Source organism: Pseudophryne corroboree, chromosome 5 (genome assembly GCF_028390025.1).
Source record: "Pseudophryne corroboree isolate aPseCor3 chromosome 5, aPseCor3.hap2, whole genome shotgun sequence".
Taxonomy (NCBI): Eukaryota; Metazoa; Chordata; class Amphibia; order Anura; family Myobatrachidae; genus Pseudophryne; species Pseudophryne corroboree.
Genome location: NC_086448.1, coordinates 503,237,979 through 503,246,760, shown reverse-complemented (window position 1 = coordinate 503,246,760; position 8,782 = coordinate 503,237,979). Strand labels below are relative to the sequence as shown.

The 8,782-nt window shown below is 43.4% G+C and overlaps 1 long non-coding RNA gene across 1 annotated transcript; it reads right to left on the bottom strand.

Moving 5' to 3' along the window:
- Positions 1-8,142: 8,142 nt before the first annotated feature.
- LOC134929161 (uncharacterized) lies at positions 8,143-8,580 on the bottom strand. Its single transcript, XR_010178340.1, has 2 exons — positions 8,549-8,580; positions 8,143-8,358 (listed from the first exon to the last, which is right to left on the bottom strand). It is a non-coding gene; the product is annotated as an uncharacterized LOC134929161 (long non-coding RNA).
- Positions 8,581-8,782: the final 202 nt, after the last annotated feature.

Sequence of the window (8,782 nt, the reverse complement as noted above, 5' to 3'; positions counted from 1 at the left end):
TTAACAAGGAGTCCTCCAATCAGCTGCTAAAGGCTGATTAGAATAAATGCCGTGCAGCTGCCTTGCTGCACGGCCAGAGAGCAGGTGAATATCTAATTTCCTAAAGCCTAGCAACGGGGAACGCGGTCCGCCAGTGGCGTCCCCGTTGCTAGGGTCCGTGCGGCTCGGCGCGCCCGGCGTCTAGCGTTGCTAGGGAGCCGGCGGCTGTACGTGCACGGCGTCTCTAGTTGCTAGGCGCCGGGCCGCGCAGACCATCAAGCGGACCCCGGCGCCTAACAGTATCCTCCGGCCCACCTAACCTAGAATGTCGGCCCGGAGCCGCAGGGAGATGCCAGGCGCCTGCTGAGATTTTGTTACCAGCGGGCGACTGGCTCCTTCCCAACAGCAGCAGCCTTAGGCAGGAGCTCACTTTTTTTATATATGGTGGCATAACTACAGGGGCAATACTACATGGGGCACTACTACAGGGGGCATTACTACAGGGGGCATTACTACTGGGGCAATACTACAAGGGACATTACCATTGGGGGTACTACTACAGGGGGCATTACTACTGGGGGCACTACTACAGGGGGCATTACTACACAGGGGCATTACTACTGGGGTGATACTACATGGGGGCATTACAACTGGGACACTACTAATGAGGGAACTGTATAGGGGGCACTTCATAAGGGGCATCACTCCTGGGGACATTAGGGGTACTACTACTTTGGGCACTGCATAAAGGGCACCACTACTATGGGTTGTACATAAGGGGCATTACCACTGTGGGGGTGGTAGTGCAGACAGTGGCATTACCACTGTCTGCACTACCACCCCCACAGTGAGCATTGCATAAGGGGCACTACTACTGTGGGCATTGTATAAGGGGCACTACTGCTCTGGGCATTATGTGTATTAGGGGTGCTACTAATGTAGGCTATGTGTATAAGGGGCACCAATGTGTGTAATAACCTGAATAAAGGACACTACTATGTGGTATAATGTGAATAAAATTGTACTACTGTGCGGCATAATTTGAATTGGGGATACTACTGCATGGCCACGCTCCTTTCTTTTGAGACCACACCCTTTTTGAGGCATGCGCAAGCCTTTTATCACATAGGTGCCGAAGGGGGTGGGGGGTGGGGGGAGACCACTTTAACCACTGGTAATAATAACATATACTTGCAATTGCAAAACAGTTTTTTTGGTCTATAACATTTATTTGTAATAGAATACAAGATAGGTGGACTAATGTCTTCAGGGACAATTTTTTTTATACTTCCTTAAAACACAGTACATATCTTTCAGGTGGAAATATTATTTTACCGTTGTCCCTAAATAGTTACTTTCCTTTTGTTTCTGGTCACTTCTGATTTTGTGCGGGTACCAAATAATCATAATGATTCAAAGTTAAACAATACTGACTGTAAAACAAGTTTACCTTCTGTGTCCTCATCAATATTGTCTGGCAAGAGGATAATCTTCCTAAATTTGCATCCAACATTAGGGAGCTCTAGGACACGACAATTGACTTCAGAAATGTAGAGGAAGGGAAACTCCTTTAATTGATACATAATTTTAACTGGTTTCTGATTATTCTGGGCAGAAAAGAAAATTCTGACACAAGGGGCAAAATGTTAGCTATTTTTATGTGTGCTAAAAATTGCATCAAATCGAACTTTTAAAACTTGCATATTTTTTCAAGGACTTCGCAAATGTAATAGGTTCCGATTTTTAAGGGTGAAACACAAATCGTGTGCAATTTTTAGCAAGTTTTAGTATTTTTAGTAAAGAAAATATAAATATATAATCTAAAAATATAAACCCCACACCCACCATTTTGTCCTTTCATAGGGTGTGAGACATTTTGGAAAAGAGAGAAGGCTGTTTTGGTGAGAGAGAGAGTGAGTTTGGTGTGTTTTGTGCTGCATGGCAGGAAAAAGGAGACCAGTAGCTCAGCAGAGGATGGTGGAGGAGGAGCTCTTCATGAGGCAGGCTGTGAGGGAGCAGGAGGAGGAGGAGGGAGAGTCTCCAGAGGGGAAAAATGCCCAATGGACGCAATGTGCGTCTTTCCTAAGAGGAAATTATGCTGTGGTGCGAGATATGGTTCCGGTTTTCTCCCGGCTCCTAGGTGAGTATGCTCACTCCACTCCCTTGCCAAGGAATAAGGCAATGTGGAAGACCATCACAGACGCCATGAATGTTGCCTGTGCCTGCAAGTGCACCGGGTATAATGGCAAGAAATGCTTCAATGACATTAAACTGATCCTGAAACTTAAGATGGCTGATGAGGTGAAAGGAGCACGCTCTCCTCCCAAGCATGGCAGTGGCAGCAGAGCCTGGAAGGCGATGGTGGTGAGCAGCACTACTGTGGGCATATTTGTATCTGTCACTGTGGGGGCATATGTGTATCTGGCACCCTGGGGGCATATGTGTATCTGGCACTGTGGGGGCATATGTGTATCTGGCACTGTGGGGGCATATGTGTATCTGGCACCGTGGGGGCATATGTGTTTCTGGCACTGTGGGGGCATATGTGTATCTGGCACTATTGGGGGCATATGTGTATCTGGCACTATTGGGGCATATGTGTATCTGGCACTGCACTATTGGGGGCATATGTGTATTTGACTCTGCATGGGCATATGTGTATCTGGCACTACACTACTGGGGGCATATGTGTATCTGGCACTACACTACTGGGGCCATATGTGTATCTAGCACTGCACTACTGGGGTCATATGTGTGTCTGGCACTATTGGGGGCATATGTGTATCTGGCACTGTACTACTGGTATCATTACAAAAAACGCACCAATTTAATGCACAGATTAAATTTACAAGAAGTTAAAAAAAGAGAAGCATAACATATTAGACTCCATAGGATAACACAGCAAGTATATCACCAAGAGGGTCCTTGCAGCCACAGCAGATGATGGTAAAAGATGTGGACAGGCTTTCCAAGTGCCTGATAGCATACAGGGTACACCCCAAAGGTGGCTGTGTCCGAATGTCCCAGGGTCAGTCGCAGATAAAAAGCAAGAGCCACGCTTAACGCGTATCGGACTATGGGGGTCATTCCGAGTTGTTCGCTCGCAAGCTGCTTTTAGCAGCTTTGCACACGCTAAGCCGCCGCCTACTGGGAGTGAATCCTAGCTTATCAAAATTGCGAATGAAAGATTAGCAGAATTGCGAATAGACACTTCTTAGCAGTTTCTGAGTAGCTCGAGACTTACTCTTCCAGTGCGATCAGTTCAGTGCTTGTCGTTCCTGGTTTGACGTCACAAACACACCCAGCGTTCGCCCAGACACTCCTCCGTTTCTCCAGCCACTCCCGCGTTTTTCCACACACACCCATAAAACGGCCAGTTTCCGCCTAGAAACACCCACTTCCTGTCAATCACATTACGATCACCAGAACGAAGAAAAAACCTCGTAATGCCGTGAGTAAAATACCTAACTGCATAGCAAATTTACTTGGCGCAGTCGCACTGCGGACATTGCGCATGCGCATTAGCGACTAATCGCTCCGTTCCGAAAAAAAAATAACGAGCGAACAACTCGGAATGACCCCCTATATGTCCTTCATCAGAAGCGTGGCTAACTGGCTCCAAAGATGTGCTTTTATACCTTATTGAATGAAAGTTCCAGCTGGATCCAATATTCAGCCCAGGTCACGCTCCAGACAGTGCACATACACGGTCATCGATCACCGGAACCGGAAGTCGTTCATGCGGTTCACATGCGTTCCAAGCTACCGGAAGTAGTATAATCGGCTCCCCTTCACCATAGCATGTGGATATCCTTCGGTTCATATGCGTTCCACTGATCAGGAAACGCTGTGAGCCGCTCTTTAAGTCCCTGGTGAAGCAATCCTTTTTTGTGTGGAGTCCCATTAACCCTTACTGGTGATTATCGAGTCTTCATAAAGTCCATATACAATAACAGAATCCCGGACTGAGATAAATTCATATTCATAATACATGAAAAAAGAAAAAAATAGCAGCAATTGCCAGCAATATATGCATACAGATATAAAGTGCAACACATTGCGAGAAAAGTGCAGAAGTGAGTGAATGAATTAAGAAACATTTTAATTTGAATTCACCGTTAAGTCCCCTTGGAATGAGGGTGCCCAAATGGTGTATAGTCTCTTTTCGAAATCTCTAGTTCTCCACTTGTGTTGAACTGTTTGAATGCCCCAAAAATTCCTTAATGCACACGTATTGGAATTATGTATCTTTTTAAAGTGTGAGGAAACATTATGAGATTCCAGGCCCTTACGAATATTATATATGTGCTCGGCCCACCTCACCTTGGCACTCCTTCCTGTTTTGCCAACATAGGCAAGGCCACATATATATTCGAGCACATGTATAATATTCTTCGTATGGCAAGTGATGAAATCCCGAATGGGATAGGTATGGCCATTCACAGTATATTCAGTGAATTTTCTCACTGGGGCCTTAACAGTCTTACACATTAGGCAATCGCCGCAGCGATGAAAACCTTTAGTTCTTATACTCTGTCTCAATTCCATATCAAGGCTACTTCTTACAAGTTGGTTCTTAAGAGATTGGGCTCTCCTGTAAATAAAGGTGGGTCTATCTGGCAACACATCCCCTATTACTGTATCCTGTTTAAGAATGTTCCAGTTGTTAATGAACACTTTTTCTATTCCTTTGAAGGACCTACTACACTGGCTGACAAAGGCCCATTTGAATCTTTCATCGGAACTAGTAGATTTCTCTTTAATTGCCAGCAGTTGGGCCCTATCTACCTTGTCCACCCTTTTCCTTGCTGATTCAAGAATATTTGGTGTATAACCTTTTTGTAATAGCCGATCTGTAAGTTCATCTAATTGCTGGTCACAAATGGCTACATCCGAACAGTTTCTTTTGACTCTTGTAAACTGGCTGAATGGTATCCCATCCAGCCAGTTTGCATGATGTTGACTTGTTCTATCAATGAAACTGTTGGAGTCTGTTTTTTTCCTAAAAGTTTTCGTATGAACTTCACCATTAAGGATATAAACAGATGCCCTGCTATCCCTGCAAAGGAACTTAATTGCCCAGAAACCCAGTGTAGAAGCACCCTTGGTTTCTACTGTAGCATGGCATCTACCTCCTTTATTGCATCACCTACCACCCCCACCCCACTTCCCCCTGATGCAGCTTACGCACATGAGGAGGAGCAGTAAAAGGGTTTGCCTCAATCCCCTTTGTTTTGAAAAATGGTTTTACATTCAACGTGAAAATGTATTTTGGGCAAGACATAACATTTTTCTAAGAAAACACTTACCTGAGAAATACTGGCGTATTATGCTTTGTCTAACCTCATTCCCCCTCCGCGTATTAACTGCACTCTTAGATGGTATGGGGTCAGGCTCCTCCACAACTGCTGCAGTGTCTCCTAGGTCAGAATGGCCTTGGCCCAGGGCAATGTTGTGGAGCATGCAGCATGACTGGACTATCTCCCCCAATTTATAGGGATTGTAAAGCAGGATGCCAGCAACCGGTCCAAGCAATGGAACCTGCTCTTGAGCATGCCAAAGGTTTTCTTGATGATATTGCGGGAGCCAATGTAGGCGTCATTGTACCACTGCTGTAAAGTGCCATAGGGTCTCAACAGAGGTGTCATGAGCCAAGTTTGACACCCATATCCTGAATACCCTGTAGAAAATTTGGAGTTAAGGGGGGATAAACTTTCAGTGTGGGACACAAAAACCTATCAAAATAGCATCTATTGATGCTTACATGTTTCAGGGTTCACTTAAAGCAACAGTATCAAGCTATTTAGTAAGATATATGTAGCCAGTACTGACATGGGTTTGTGGCAAAGTACATGGTAACAGAAATTCACAGGTAGAATTGGTACATTTGGGACTACACAGTATGATTTACACACAAAACACATGCATGTATGTTAATGTGCTGGCAATGTAGCACACACACACTCACACACACACACACACACACACACACACACACACACACACACACACACACACACACACACACACACACCTGGGACAGGCATTGATACATCTTTATGTATGAAGCAATGCTACCTACCAATTAAACCATCCCTCTGACATGTCTCCTCCTTGGAACCTCTCCCACAGGGATGAGTGGCGCAGGATAGGCATCATGGCATGACCCTGGGTAACCTGCAACCACACTGAGGATATGCAGGTTATCATTGAAAGCCACCTGCACATTGAGGGAGTGGTAGCCATGTCTATTTACATATATATGTCCCTCAAGCAGTGGCAAATGCAGGATGTCTAGAGGGGGGTTTCCACTCAGTGGAACATGGAATACAGTATTAATATTTAACACTGTAGATGGTCTCTAGTATAAGCTGTATCAAACATATTTAAATAAGATAAATAAGATAAGTGGTCAGGAAACGGTTAAACATACGCTAATAAATAAATACACAAATCTAAAAGAACCAGTACTGCACTTTCTAAGCACACATTCTCCCACCTCATGGTAAGACACCCGTCTCTTCCTAGTAGCTGCTCTCTGGTCCAGTGAACACTGAACATTGAGGACTCAGATCCACACACATAGCAAACTTGGTAGAAAATGCTGCTACCACTGGGCATGTACAGCAGCTCTGCTCTGTCCCTTAAACTGCATGATGTGGTGGCAGCTCTACTAATTGTATTATATGCCATTGCTATTGTTGTCTTAATTTGAGCCACTTGACAATTGGGGGGGGGGGGGGTTCCTGGGCAACCGGAACCCCCCCCTGCATTTGCCTATGCCCTCAAGTGTGGTGCATGTATCCCAAGGTGGGTGCAATCTATGGTTCCTAGCACATTTGGAAATGCTGAGAGCCTATAGAAAGCTACCTTCAGGTCCTGCCACTTGGACTCAAAACCTGGGAATGAGATACTGTATGATTTCGCCACAGTTTCTTAAAGGCACGTAACACTTGAGTCAAATGCATTGAGAAAGTTGCTTGTGTAATCTCCAACACCCAGCAGCTCACAGACTGAAATGAGCCTGTGGCAAAAAAGTGCAGGGCACACGTTAATTTATACAGCCAAGGCAGTGCATTGCTGCTGCCAGCCAAAGGCTCCAAATAATCTCTCATCTTTACAAACAAGTTCAGGAGGTTTGTGCGGTTGCAGTGGCACATACACTGTATATATAAAAATGTGTGTGTATATGTTCCTGCTGTGCATATCTACGTATGTATGTACCTACTGTATGTGTGTGTATATATATATACATATATAAAATAAATATATATATATATATAAACACACACACACACACACACACACAGTAGGTACATACATGCATAGATATACACAGCAGGTACATATTTTTTTATATATATATATATATATATATATATATATATATATTGTAAACGCTGATTTACATACAGGACTAAAAGCAACACTTTAAACAGACATTTCATACACTTTAAATGGAGCCCCTGCGGCCGCTATACTTAATCCACAACCTACGTACATATTGCACAATTAGCGTACAGAGTCCCGTACCGTGTACGGACTTTGCGTACAAACGCTGCGCTGACTGTACAAAATACACGCAGCGTGTACACACCCAAAGATACACCGTGAACCCTTAACAGCTATGCATGCGATAGTAATACACTTTAAACCTTAGATGGGAAAGGAAAACACGACACCAGATTGTATTTAAACTGCTGGGTTCCGACACCACAACATATTATTACTGAAAGGGGGATACAATAACAAAGCAATACAATACAAGAGAATAATGGCTACAGTCAATGGTACATACTTGTTTGGATTTCGCCTGTAGTGAAGTTGGATCAGCCTGTGGTGTGTTTTTCCACTTTCATTTCGAGTGTGACTCCAAATCCAGACCTCCATGGGTTAATAAATTTGATTTCCATTGATCATTTTTGTGTGATTTTGTTGTCAGCACATTCAACTATGTAAAGAACAAAGTATTTAATAAGAATATTTCATTCATACAGATCTAGGATGTGTTATTTTAGTGTTCCCTTTATTTTTTTCAGCAGTGTGTATATATATATATATATATATATACAACAATAGAAGAATTGGCGCCAGGGGGTCGCATCAACGCCCACTATTCCAATCCCTAATTGGTTAATACTTTTTAAAAAAAATAATAACATGTTCCATCATAAAACATTTATTAAAAACATATTCAAATTAATACAGAGGAGATATATTATTCCACACTTTAAGATGTATGACTCTTAGCGCTGAATACAAATGTTGAAGGATCACAACAATCTCCTCCTTCTCCTTATAGTTGGTTCGGAGATAGCTTCACAACACAGACAACCCAACGCGTTTCGTCTTATACAAAAGACTTCATCAGGGGTATCTCTCAAGTAGCTGAGAAGTACAGTAGTTTATACAAACAGTATAATGCGACAAAACTTGTTCATACATGCATGATGGAAACTTCAATATAACACTGAGGCTTTCTGATGAACAATCAGTGTGGCCTTGTGGTGAGATAACTTGTACAAAAATTCGGAAACCAAGGTACTGAAGGGTCACTTAGAAAGTAAACCTTCTATATATCTGCAGTGGACGCTCAGTACCTGTGCACATTATACTGTTTGTATAAACTACTGTACTTCTCAGCTGCTTGAGAGATACCCCTGATGAAGTCTTTTGTATAAGACGAAACGCGTTGGGTTGTCTGTGTTGTGAAGCTATCTCCGAACCAACTATAAGGAGAAGGAGGAGATTGTTGTGATCCTTCAACATTTGTATTCAGCGCTAAGAGTCATACATCTTAAAG